Source organism: Balearica regulorum, chromosome 1, assembly GCF_011004875.1.
Source record: "Balearica regulorum gibbericeps isolate bBalReg1 chromosome 1, bBalReg1.pri, whole genome shotgun sequence".
In the NCBI taxonomy this organism is placed as follows: Eukaryota; Metazoa; Chordata; class Aves; order Gruiformes; family Gruidae; genus Balearica; species Balearica regulorum.
Window position 1 is genome coordinate 177,314,818 of NC_046184.1, and position 12,877 is coordinate 177,327,694.

At 38.1% G+C, this 12,877-nt stretch overlaps 1 long non-coding RNA gene across 1 annotated transcript; it reads right to left on the bottom strand.

Moving 5' to 3' along the window:
- Positions 1-208: 208 nt before the first annotated feature.
- Positions 209-12,327, bottom strand: LOC142599878 (uncharacterized). The gene is made up of 3 exons (XR_012833283.1): positions 12,106-12,327; positions 2,161-2,227; positions 209-486 (listed from the first exon to the last, which is right to left on the bottom strand). It is a non-coding gene; the product is annotated as an uncharacterized LOC142599878 (long non-coding RNA).
- Positions 12,328-12,877: the final 550 nt, after the last annotated feature.

Genomic DNA, 12,877 nt, shown 5'->3' on the forward strand with positions numbered 1-12,877 from the left:
ACCATTTATTTATATTTTTGGCTTTGTGTGAATGTTTCTCTGCTTTTCAATAAACTCCACTCATAACATGTAAATATCTGTGGCAAAGACCATCCCCCTGGAGTGATACAGGATGCATTGCTAAGCAACATTTTTTGAGTTTGCTTTGGTTTTGTTCTTTTGTTCTCTCTCGGAGTTCTTTTTGTCATTTGCTTTCTTACCATATGAACGCAGAGGGAAGTTTCATGAGGGCTTCTTTCTGCAAATAATATGCACGCAGCTAGGTAAAGACCTCAGATTTCAGATAGCCCATGCAGAAGATCATAACATTTATTAAATAACTTTGAATCTGATGTTCAGAAGCAGAATCCCACCGGAATGTGGGAATACAAAACCAGAGTATTTCCACTCTAGATTACCATTACTCTCTGGGTGCATGGGTCTGCTGCAGGCTCAACTCCATAGCAGAAAATTATGAACTCTTCCACTTTTTTTTTTGGCATTTTCCTTAAAAAAAAAAAAAACAAAAAACCACAGAAAAAGTAAGGTACAAGCTGCTTCTGAAGCCACCACTTGAGAATATGACACTTTCCAGCTCCTCAAATCATGCTGTGTCTTCCTGCCTTGCTCTTCTATTGAGACCTGCATTTTTGTTGATGCCAGTGTTAGGTATGACAGTTTCAAATGAGTTTACAACTGACCAGTAGCAGTCAGAAATTGTAAGTTTCCAGATGTTCATGACAAAATGCATCTCTACAGACAAGGAAATCTTATATTGGTATGATACCTGCAGCTCCAAGGCAACCTTGACATAAATTTTCAGGAAACATATTCCTGCCATTGCTGGCTGTGCTATCCTATCAATTCAGTGTGATTATCTAGTCCAATACCAGGAATCCACATTTAATAGATGGTTCCAGCAGCAATCCTCTGACACCATCAGCTAAAGCTTGTTCTTGCTATCTTCTTTACCCTGATCTTTATTGCTGTCTGCAAGAGAGCTTCCTAGTTCTATAAACTGGTATGCAAGGGCAGGTATTTGTTTCATAAACTCCTGCTGTTTCTCAACTGTTTGTCAGTGCAATGGAGGATTTTCAATACAGCATGTAATTAACTATTACTGAGCAAGTAAAAACAGGAGCGAGAATTGTTTGTTGTTGGAGTGTAGCAGAGAAAAATGTGATTTGTCAGGGTTGTTCCTTCCTACAGTTTTTAAATTGCACCATGTCTCTCCCAAAAGTGAATTCATGAAAGTCTATGGTATTTTTTACCAGTGATCTCTACTTGTGGAAAAGGAAAGGCCTGGCTGTCCTCCAGAAAAATAAACCCTCTATGAACAACAACCCCCCAACTTTGCATATAACAAGGCAGTGCTGCAGATTATAGGACACTTAGACATGGTGATGCGCAGATAATTCATGGACATCCCTGTCCATTTTTCTACAAATATTCATTTGTAATGAGCTAACAAAACTAATTTTGGGCAAAAGTTACCTCAAGAGTTTTCCTTTGAGGTTTCGCACTTGGTGTAACTGTATTTGTGTGATATTTTCCACTGAGCACAGAAACCGTTTTTGCAAGCACTGAAACTATTTGGTGGGGACAGCCTCAGACACTCTGGCAGCGTCTTTAACACTGAACTATATCGTCCTCTACAGACACCAGAGGTCAAGGCTTTAGGCCACTGACAACTTGACAATTGTACAACTTCAGTTTTAATTATACCAAACTTATATAGATGCTGCTCTCTTTCTCTTTTTGTTTCCTAATTTATATCCTCCCTCTTGGTGTTGTCTCTGTTTCTGCCTCATTCTTGGCCTTCCTGACTACAGCCCTTTCTTGTCAGAATACTCCCACATCTTTTGCTACCTAGTGCTTCCTAAACGTCTATCATCTCTACAGCTAAATTGCATAAAGCATTACTTTGCTACAAAAAAAAAAAAAAAAAAATCTACTGCGAGGGATCGCATTTTCCTATTTGATGCTCCTATGGACCTTTTCCATTTCCCCAGCTATCTCTGGATAGGAAGCCCAGCTGTTTGCTTTTTTCACTTCTTTCATTAGAGTTCACACTTTACCTCCAGACACTCTGCTAGAGCAACTGTCTTCCTAAACCTAAACCCTCTGGAGATGTAGAAACATTAGTGATCATGTTAGAAGTACCAACGTGCAGAAACTTACCCTGTATTGCGTATGCTGCCTCTCGAGTTCTGCACAGGGAGCAGTCAGTCTCACAGTGATCCGCCGTCTGAAAATAAAAGAGAGTAGATGAGATAAGAAAGGTTCTGTGCAACTGCAGGAACATGTTTGTTTTCTCCTTATAAATGCATTTACCAGGCAAACATCCAAATCCAGCAGAGTTCTGCCTGACGAAGCACCCGTCCCTGCGGGGACATGGCTGCTGCCTCTTCAGGAGGCAGCTCTGGATGCTGTGCACTTCCCCCAGCCCCGCCACCTCTATCCCTCGGAACTGGGTGCACAATCGGCCCTGTGGGCTCTTCCTCACCTGAGAAAGCAAGGTCTTTTGATTACGTGAATGGGTTTGAAATAGCATTTTTTTCATTATTTTAATTACTGTTACTACTGTTACTTCATCACAAAGATGATTAGGGTCCTACCATCCTTGTCACCAAACTTTATGAGAGAGTCACTAGAACAGGAAAAGCATCACCTGACAGGCATCCTCTTTCCTTTAGCTTCATTCCTGCAAGGGTCTGCAACTTTTCTTGTCAGGCAGTAATGCGCTGGATGCAGTAGCGTTTTTAATTACCACAGTCACCGTTCTAATACTGTCATTACTCCCATAATATATGCTCGTATAAATATAAGTTTATTGTTGAATGCAAGTGATGTCAACCTTCAAAATGGATGGTCACTTTAATTATAACAGAATTATAAAAGAAAAATTGCTTTTTAGCTAGCATTATGCTGTCAAAGATTTTATCTGTAACTAGTTAACTTGATAGCTTTCCTGAAACTTTATTATAATTAAATTCCTGTATCATGTAACTGTCTTGTTTGATTTTATTTCATATTACAGTTTTTAATTCATTTAATTAACATTATAGCCTCATTAAGCAATGGTATGTTTTTAATGCAGCTCATTTGTAAAACAGATATTACGTTACATCCTAATGGACCCATTGCACTCAAGTTCTATACAGATTGCACTCTTGCCTGACCCATGACTGAAATTAGACACAGCCTTAGATATTTCAATTCTTGCAAAATAATATGAAACTGTGACAAGCAGGAGTGGGATAACACATGAAATTTAGAAGTCCTTCTTTGCCAAAGCAGGGATAGCAGAGAGTTGCAGGATGTGAAGATGTTTGTGGTCTAGACAGAAAAAAACACAGCTTCAAATAAGGCAAACAATAACACCTGTCCCAGCAATTTCTTATTTACATATAGGTTTTCTGTTTGGGTGGGTGGGTGGGTTTGTCTGGTTTTTGGTTTTTTTTTTTAACTAAAAAAGGTGTGATACAGATTTTAGCCCAGAAAATGGGGGAACTGAATTATAAAAAAAGGGGAAGGAAGACCTGTATAACTCATCATCTGTTGATGGAATGAGGTTTTGTTAATTGTTGCCACTCACTGCATCTAAGGTTGGAAATGGAAATCTCTTAGTAATGTCAAGTTGTCAATGTAAGATGACATTCAAAATGTGTCTCTCTTTTCAGTCCTTTCAAAGAGATTGTTTCCTACCATAGCTCCCACAGTACTGTTTCATGAGTTAACAATTATTATTTGCTGGTTTTAATTACATTTTTAAAATATTTTTTATAAATTTCTTAATGCAATTTGAATTACATTATATTAAGCACAAATAACTAAAGGCAATTATTTGAATATGCACTGTCAAAACTACATGATATTACAAATTATTCCCTTATTTTCTATTATGGCAATTTTACATACTATTTTGTCACCTTAATTGAACTAAACCAAAGATTCACAGTAATAGTGGATGTTAGCTTAATTTCTTTAAACACCTGTGATTAAATGAACAGCCTTAAGGCATCCAAGTATTTTGTTGTGACAGTGTATTAGGCTTTCTGGTGTCCCGAAAGGAGAGTGTATTCAATAATACCTCTTTTTTTTAAAAAAAAAAAAAAAAAAAAAAAAAAGATAATTACTATGGCAACTGTCTAGCTTCATGCTTTCCCTTTGCTTGTCAAAATCTTTGTAGAAGAGATGGTTTATAGATGACATGCAGTACTTAAAAATATCCTCTAGATGACACTGTTTACTGCATTTAGAAGATGTGCAGGCGGTTATGAGAAATAGCTGTAAATTGCACGAAATACATTTGACAACTATTGTTTGAGGCTAAGCTTGCTCTCTTGACGTCAGTGGCCAAGATTTCAGCACTTTCAGTGAAAACAAGAAGAGCTTCTATATTTATCTATAAAACTAAACAAAAATCTTGTACTTTTCTTTCAACAGAAAGGATGTCTCTTTAAAATACAATTAAAATAGTTTTCATTGCATCTTAAGCTATAAAACGTACCATAGGCACGCTTCCTAACTACTAAAACTCCTTCTTACATACACACACGTACTTAATTATTCTGGATGGCTTTGTTTAAAAATGACACTGTATAAATATTAATCTTTTTTCCAACTATTCTTTGTTCCATGATCTACATTCATTGTAGCACAATAAATTTGAGTTCATTAGATCAGTTACTGCTATTTAGATGTAAATTTCTTCAAGGAGGATTAATTACTCTCTAATTCTGATTTTTTTAAAGTCAGGATAATGAAGACATTCTCTGACATTTCTCTGATAAAAAAAATAAAAAAAAAAAAAAAAAAAACGTCCAGAAACTCCCCTTGTGCTTCTGTATAACACAATTTGCAGTAGATAAAATTTTGGAAAGTGTCTCAGTAATTTTTATGGGACTTGAGCTGGTAATTTAGGAAGCCATTTAGTGGTTGCAACGTCCATGCTCAAGTTGTCTGTCCCCCACAGGGGCACCTTGGTTGTCTCTGGAACGCATGGGAAGAGTTAACGTTTCCAGAGTGCTCTCCTTCAAAAATGAATGACAGGCCAGCCTTTCCTTTAAAGCCACGAGAGAAGAAGGATCTGCGTCTGCCCAGTGCACATGCAGAGCATGTGGCTGAACACGTTGGAGCAATGTTTTGAACAAATTTTTGATTTGTCCCTTCCTACAAATTATATTAAAGAACAAGAGACCTCTGTTTAGGAAACTGAAAATAACTGTTAGTAGGCATGCTTTTTAATTACCCGTTATAGACCTCTTCGAAGTGGTAAATGAACGACCAAGAGCACTTGAATCACAGGCTGGAAATTCCTGACAGTTCTCCAAGGAAGCGAGAGAACCAAGAAGATTTTTCCCTCTCTGGCCTGCGTGATTTGAGCCCGCACCACTCCCCCAGTAGCAGAGTGTCTTAACCTGAAGTTCTGGTTATTCGTGGAGGGTCAGGGTTACTGGCACCACGCAGGATCTTTTCAATGACTCTTTCAGGTAAGGGATGTACGCAGTTCATGGAGTAGGGAATGTAAGCGTACACACAACCTGTCCCAGTAGGGCTGTAACTGTGGTATCAAAGTAAACAGCATCATCAGGAGATACAGTCAAGATGTTCTTCTGAAAAGTAGGAGATGTGATTTTGAGTCAATAAAGACAGAAATTGAGTAAATGCCTTCTGGGCTAAAGAAATATTAAAACCATTTAAATTTCATGGATGTGTTTAAAAATAAGGTAAACCAATATGCACTGTGTTTTACACAAAGCTTGATTTTGTAGGCATGCATTGTTTTATTCAGTGAGAAGAGGAAAAGCATCTCATTTGTAGATCCTGATAGGGCTTGAGATAGGTGTTGTTCAGACAGACCAAGACTAAGATGCCTTTGAGCAGCCACAAAAGTAAAAGTTCAGTATCTCAGAAATTTTAACTATGTAAATTGAAGCAAGCTGTGGAGAAACTTCCTCCGGTTTCATGGCATTTAAGTTCAGGCTTTTGGGACTGCATTCCGAGGTAGATGCCTATATTCTGTCCACAACTTAATTCCAACAACCGAGACCTTTTTCGATCTGTTTTTTGAAGCTTTGTTTTTTTAACCACATAGCTTCTCAGCTTCTTACAGTCTTACAGAAGATCCACTTCACATCAGAACAAGCAGTATCAGTGTTAATGAGAAAAAAATTTGTGATAGTATGCTTTAAATCAGAGCTGCCTTAGGGTATATGGGAAAACTGACATAATCATTTGTAATGCTAACTTCATACGATTAAGGAAAGAATTATGAAAATTAGCCTCATGTCTGTATTTTGTGGGGACGATCTGTGTTTTCAACATTACTTCCTCTTAATACTACTAAGACATGCAGGTCCTGATCTTGAAATGATTTCCAAGTATCTTAAAGCCCGTGTGCAGGCAGAGCACATTTCAGATTCAAGACCAATTTAGGTTTTGCCCCCATTTTTAGGAAAACTGAAACATATGAGCTTCTGAAAAAGAACCAGTTAGGTTCAACTTCAGCAGCCTGATTGGAAGCTTACATCCATTTAATAATAATAATAATAAAAAAATAGAGATATTGCTCTTCAGCTATAGACGTGTCACTGCCAAAGACTGCCAAACTGGCAAAAGCTTTGGCTTTTGCATTATGACATTTTAGATTAAATGCTTCCAAGTGACCGATGGGACTAGCTGAGGAATAACTGGGTAGTTGTTCCGTAGAGAAAGTATAGGGCACTGACCCATCACAGACCAAAGTGGGATAACAAACACTTTTATCAGCAGAATGGAGATTTTTGCTCCTGTGCAAAGACTTAGATTCAAGGCCAAATACTTAATGGGGAAGAAAATTCAAGGCTTACAACTGCACTGGTTCTCTCATAGTAGCATAGGTATGTGTACAGAGAGAGATTCCTGCTATACCATCTGTAAAAAATATGTATCTCTAGGGCTAGCAGAGACAGTTTCTCCATTCCTTTAAATGTAATCATGTTAATAAGAATTTCATAGTTTCTGGATTAAAAAAATTCTTATTTCTGTCAGTAATGAACAGCATATTATTGTGCTGAATACAGCTGGCTACTCTCATCGTATATCCTGAAGTCCTCCGGCACTCACTTTAGTAAGAAAAAAATCCTCTTCAACAAGATTCTCTGCATTTCTCAGTCAAGAATCAGCTGAACAGTAACGTAAGCCAAGCAATAGCTGAAGTTCACCTTTGAAATGACTAGTGTTCAGTATATGAAGTTTACTAAATTGTGCAGGTGTTTTGGGGGATTGACAGCAGTGCAGCAGTGGGGAAAAAAAGGCTTTGTAATTACTACTCCTCACCGGTATGATAATAGCATAGGCAGGGTGGATCTGGTTCTAGAGCGACTGACATACTTTGTAATGCCTGAAAGTAAAAGACCTCCCAATTACAGAAATGAGATAAACTTATCATTTTTGTATTACGCTTCCATGTGTCTTTTTCTAGCATCACATGCATTTCATTTGAGATTTCAGTCCAAGAAAATGTGTAGGTTTCTTTTTTAATTGCACAAATTTACTGTCTTCAGTGACAAATAGTTACATTGATAGATACTATACAGAAAAAGAATGGCTAAATATGACTTTGAATAAATTTGAGTTACTGTTTTCCAAAATGTCCTATCTTGGAAACATGTATCTTCTCCTCATTGTAGGCCTGAGGTTTGCAAGCACAGATATAAGCTAATCACCCAGAAGGCCTTCAGTCTATCCAAGCTTTCGAAAGATAAAGGGGAAAGACAGAGATATGAAAGGGAATCTAAGCACTGATCCCTGTAAATACATCTGAAAATAACAACTTTCTGGCATATGTCAGAACAAACTTTGCCAGGAAAAAAACCTATCACGCGTCCAAGCAATTCTTCCTATTGCTTTTCTTTCTGATTCTAAGGTGTTGTCCCCGGGAGGAAGGATTTTCCTTGCTCACACAACCCACGTCTGCCCAAGCCCAGTTGCCGGGCGGAGAGAGACCAGTGCCCTGTGAGGCTTTGCTTTGCTGTGGACCACTGCGGCACCCTCCTGCCTTTGTTAGGACTAAAAGCAATCTAATCTACCTGTCTAGACAAGGCTTTGCTCTGGTCTGATCCCTCTCTTCGGTGCTGCTTGTGACATCCAGAAATTTGACAAGGAAAGCAATTATTGATTAGTCTGAGGTGTGTTTTGCTGTGATAATTGTCTAAGCATGACTGAGTGATGCCCCTATAGATAGGTGCTTACTTATTTCCTGAGGCATGTCGTCCTTAGAGTGACAGAAACATTGATAAGGAAGAGGACAAAATGACTAACTTTGATGGAGTTTGTGTTGAAACATCTGCCGCTTGTCAACATGGGAGGCAGAAGTAGTGATTTATTAGTAGTAAAAAAGGAAAACCAATGAAACTCTCTGTTTTATTCTTCCCCTAAACTATTTTCTGACTATGAATGCCCAGTAAGTTCCCATGAAGAGAAAGTATGGCTCCATTATCCGTGCATTTTTACTTTGCTTACATTGCAACTTAGCACACACATGATAACACGTTATTTACTTTAAGACTTTGAGTAACTTCTGCCTATTCAGGAGCCTGCCCATTAAGTCACTGAATGGAACATGAAAACCTATGCAAAAGTCAAATTCTGGATTTAGGGTCTTCTGGATTTTTTTTCTCTTGTCCAGAATCAAAATATTTTTAGAATACTGAACAGAACATAAATGAATACGAAGATATTTGGTGACACTTCCTATTTCCTGAATGCATACCAAACACAGACCTGTAATTTTCCCCCCATTGTTTTAATGAGAGTAATTTCATTTGGATTAGTCCTTTCTTTCGGGTTCAGCTCTGCATGGGCACTCTGCAGAATTCTGGCTTCCACATCAAGAGGAGCTCTGAGAGGAATTAGCCTCCAGAAAGCCAAAATAACATCAAAGCAACTCCCCAGAACACGGTGGCATGTACAGAGTCGGGGTACTGCTGCCTACAGAGGGAAGCCACACACCTTCTCTTTTTCAGCTCTGGAGCACTGAAGAACAAAGGTTCTTTGAGAATCACAGCCATGCCACTGGGGCACGGAAAGGGGATGCGGTTCAGGAATCTGTGCTCTTCCCTTCAGTGCATGTGCACGGTAAATAGACAGGCATAATCTGCTCAATCACAGACCATAGCTGTTGCAATATTGCTACAATTGTATTGCAGAACATACCCACCCCAAAAGATAAAACCTCAAAACCTTAGATCCCTTGGTTTAACCGGAACGTTAAGAAAAGCAGAAGTGTTAGAAATAAGAAGCGATCATAACAGCACAATGCTTTTAAACAGAAATTAGTCATCTGTCTGCCTGCCTATCTGTAATTTAAAGAATGAAGCTATGTCTATGTCAAACGAGTATTTTTTTCCCCAGAGGACATAGAGTTTAATCAAGCTTCACTACCTTAGTAACCTTTTGTAAATGGTGAGGCATGATTGACATCAGAGTAGGACTGAAAACCAGAGATATTTAGGTTCAAATCTGGAAGTAAAGATGTCCATCTCACTAATGCAAGTTAGTGTGAGTACATATATTGATTTAAATTGAGCATTTTCTATTTTCTGTGCAAGCAAGGAGCAGGTCAGAAGTTGAAAGCAGAAAAACAAAGTAAATGCCTGAAGGAGGTCTCATTCCACGCTTTGGGTCTCATTCTGATCCAGTCAACACTGCATCAGCATAACTCCATCAATCAGATTTACATTACCGTTTTGATGGAAATGAAAATGCTTTAGTAAAGCTTTCTTCAGATATTGTTTTGTCTGAAAACTTTTAGACTCCCTTTCTTTTCCTGCCTTTTTCCTTCTCCCATTTTTAAACAATAAAGCATCAATAAGACATCAGGTTATTTGCAGGTCTTAGAATATTTTCACCTTACACAAAAACAGGCTGGTTGGAATTTGCTTCTGTATTCTGATTCATCAGCTACTTCCATCATAGTAAATAACATGAGGGTAGCAAAGAATCAAACAATTTTTTTCTCTTTTTGTGCCACATGCAATTACATCTCTTTTAAGTGGTCCAATAATTGCATTTTAAACGACACTTGTTTATTATTCTCTTTTGCTATATCCAAATTGATTTTTATTGTTTTACTAAATAGTTACTAAAGCCCTACGAGGAAGAAAAAACCCAACACTTTCAAGCAAACAATTCACGTCTGTATGTTAATCTGTACCTTTAAATAAACAGCAATAATTAATGGGAGTTTGGCACCTTGCTGGATTGTACAGTGACAAGGATTAAACACTGGCACTGCAAAATGCCAGTTTTCAGCTTGTGCATTTGTAGACCCTTCAGAGCCATGAAGTGACATTTGCAATCTTTGTCAGTCAAAAAAAAATGGCAAATTCAGTTAAATTTAGTTCTGCCATTCAAATGGAATAAAGGTCGTCACCTGCCCCTTTTGTGATTTGATTATCCAGGGACTGAGTTTATTTTCCTGAGGAAAGACACATTAAAAGGGCCCGATTCTGCAACTATTGCCCCATCTCAGCAGCTCGATTGGCTTAAATTATTCATTGTTAACTGACTTAGCTATTGCTGTTTATTTAAGAGTACAGACTAATATATAGTCCTGAATTGTTTGCTTAAGTGTTTTTCCTTTCCTAAAGCTCTCAAAACCAGTCTGAAAAACAATTAAATACATTTTGAAATTGTAAAAATGAGTATATTGAATAAATATAATTTATAATTCAATTGCCTGGCTTTTTGAAATGCTGTAGTTATGTATGGTTTCAATTGCACAAGATATTTTTATTGACTTGGTTTGAACTACTTATGCAAATAAAGACTCCAGGTTCAATCCCTACACCCAAGAAGAGAAGAAAACTGAAGGAAGCTGCTGAAATCCAAACTATCAGGAATATAAAGTCTGGACAAAAGCAGCACGCTTGTAAAGATACGCAGAAAACAGTCCTCTCCATATGCTGCTCCTACCTTGGTAGCATTCTCCTCTGGTCTTCATAGATTCCTTGAAGTTTTTGGGGGTTAGGAAGATAAGCATCACTTTTTGGCACCGGTACCTCTTGTAAGAACTGGATTTCCTGAGGTTACGCTGAGACCACATTGGGCAGAAGCCCGAGTCAAGGGCAGAGCAATGCCAGTGCTAGTTCGGGCAGAGCAAATGCCTGGGAAAAGATCTCGGCAGAACCGGCAACTTGGCCTTGAATAATTCCTACTGGAGATGGGACCGAGGCAGTATTTACTAATGATTTAAGCAACAATTAAGAAACAAGGCCTCCAGGGATAATATTACGGATTGCTAAATAGCTAGCACATGACCTGCTATTTGAACACACAGGCAAATGTTTATAGCGCATTTTTTCACTATGCTGGACTGAAGGGGAGATGCTATAGGTGCACCATAGGTCCGGTTCCAGCGTTGCAGTGCGGTGGCATGAAGTAAAGGCGCTTGTTCATTAGCATATGAATCAGCTCTCCATAGAAAGTGGGAGAACTGCAGGAGAGGAAAAGCCATTTTGCTTTAATAATAACAGCCTGTAAGAGGCAATCCCAGGTACAAAATGATCAAGTGACCAGAGCCAGTTCAGTGAAGAATGATAGCATTTTATGCTCAACACTTCAAGATTAAAGTCTTTAGTTAGCTAAGCATAATGTGAATCAGTTTCATGTATAATGTATTGTGTGAGCCTGTAGCCAGTATGATACAATGTAAGCAATTCCATTTAGTGCAATTTGACTATAGCTAGTACAGAATAATTGGAGTCAGTTTCTAGCATGCTAGAATTTGAGTCAAATATGATATGGAAAAGAATTTGATACATAATAATATGGAGGCAAAGATAACAAGCAATGATGTGGATGAATAGTTAATATGCTATAATACAGGAGTCATTTTAATAGGATATGATGTGATTAGGAGTCCAGTGTTCTTATATGCAGACAAAAGCCTAATGCATCACAGTAAAGAAAGACTATTAAGGAGCAGTATAAATAATAGTACATAGCTGCATTTGAGGAGAGCATAACATCAAAAACTGTAGTTTTCTCAAATACAAGAGCGAGCGAATAAACATTTACCGGAGGATAAAACATGGCTACTGAAGTGAACATGGGAAACGTTTCAGAGCAGTTCCTCACGTTTCAGAGGCGGCGTAATGCTGCGCTGGGCGATTCCAGCTCCTGCTCAGGAACTCAGCCCTTTCTGTTCATTTTCTCCCATTATCAGATGCAGTTGTGACAGTTGTAGCCCCTTTGGTACTCTGGGCCTCAGTTTTACAATCTGTTGTGCAAACACCACGGTCTTGAAGACCTGCCTCTTCCATGAGGTTAATAATGGACGATTAGTTAAAGAACTACCGCATTTTAAAGCCAGCACATAAACATTAACATCATAGAACCGCACGTAAACATCTTCAGCTTTCTAAAATAACTTCAGAAAACAGCAAAAATATTCTATTATTGTGATTGTGACCACGTTGGCTTTAATTCCAACAGCCACTAGTTCATTGAAATTTGACTTTTTTTCTCTTCCTAACTTTTCATGAGGTTAACCCTGTGTACATGAGAAGAGCTCATTTATGAGCATGTGCTAATCAGTTCTGACTACAAGTTAAAGTCATCCCTGAGCAAACAGAAAACTATTCAGCTTAGCAATAAAGTTAAATAATTATTACCAGGCTATGTGATGTGACTACAATGTGACATTGAAATGACTATGGTGTGATTAGAATAAGAATGTTGTATGTCTGATGTTACTTGAATGAGGCTATAAAACGTCTGTGATGCCATACTGCTGTGATATGACTAGTGTCAGGAAAAATGAGTGCATTATTAACGCATACATAAACACGCCGTATTTCAGAAGCAGACTGCATTACACAGAATGCTAGTAGTTCTAATTATCTTCTTT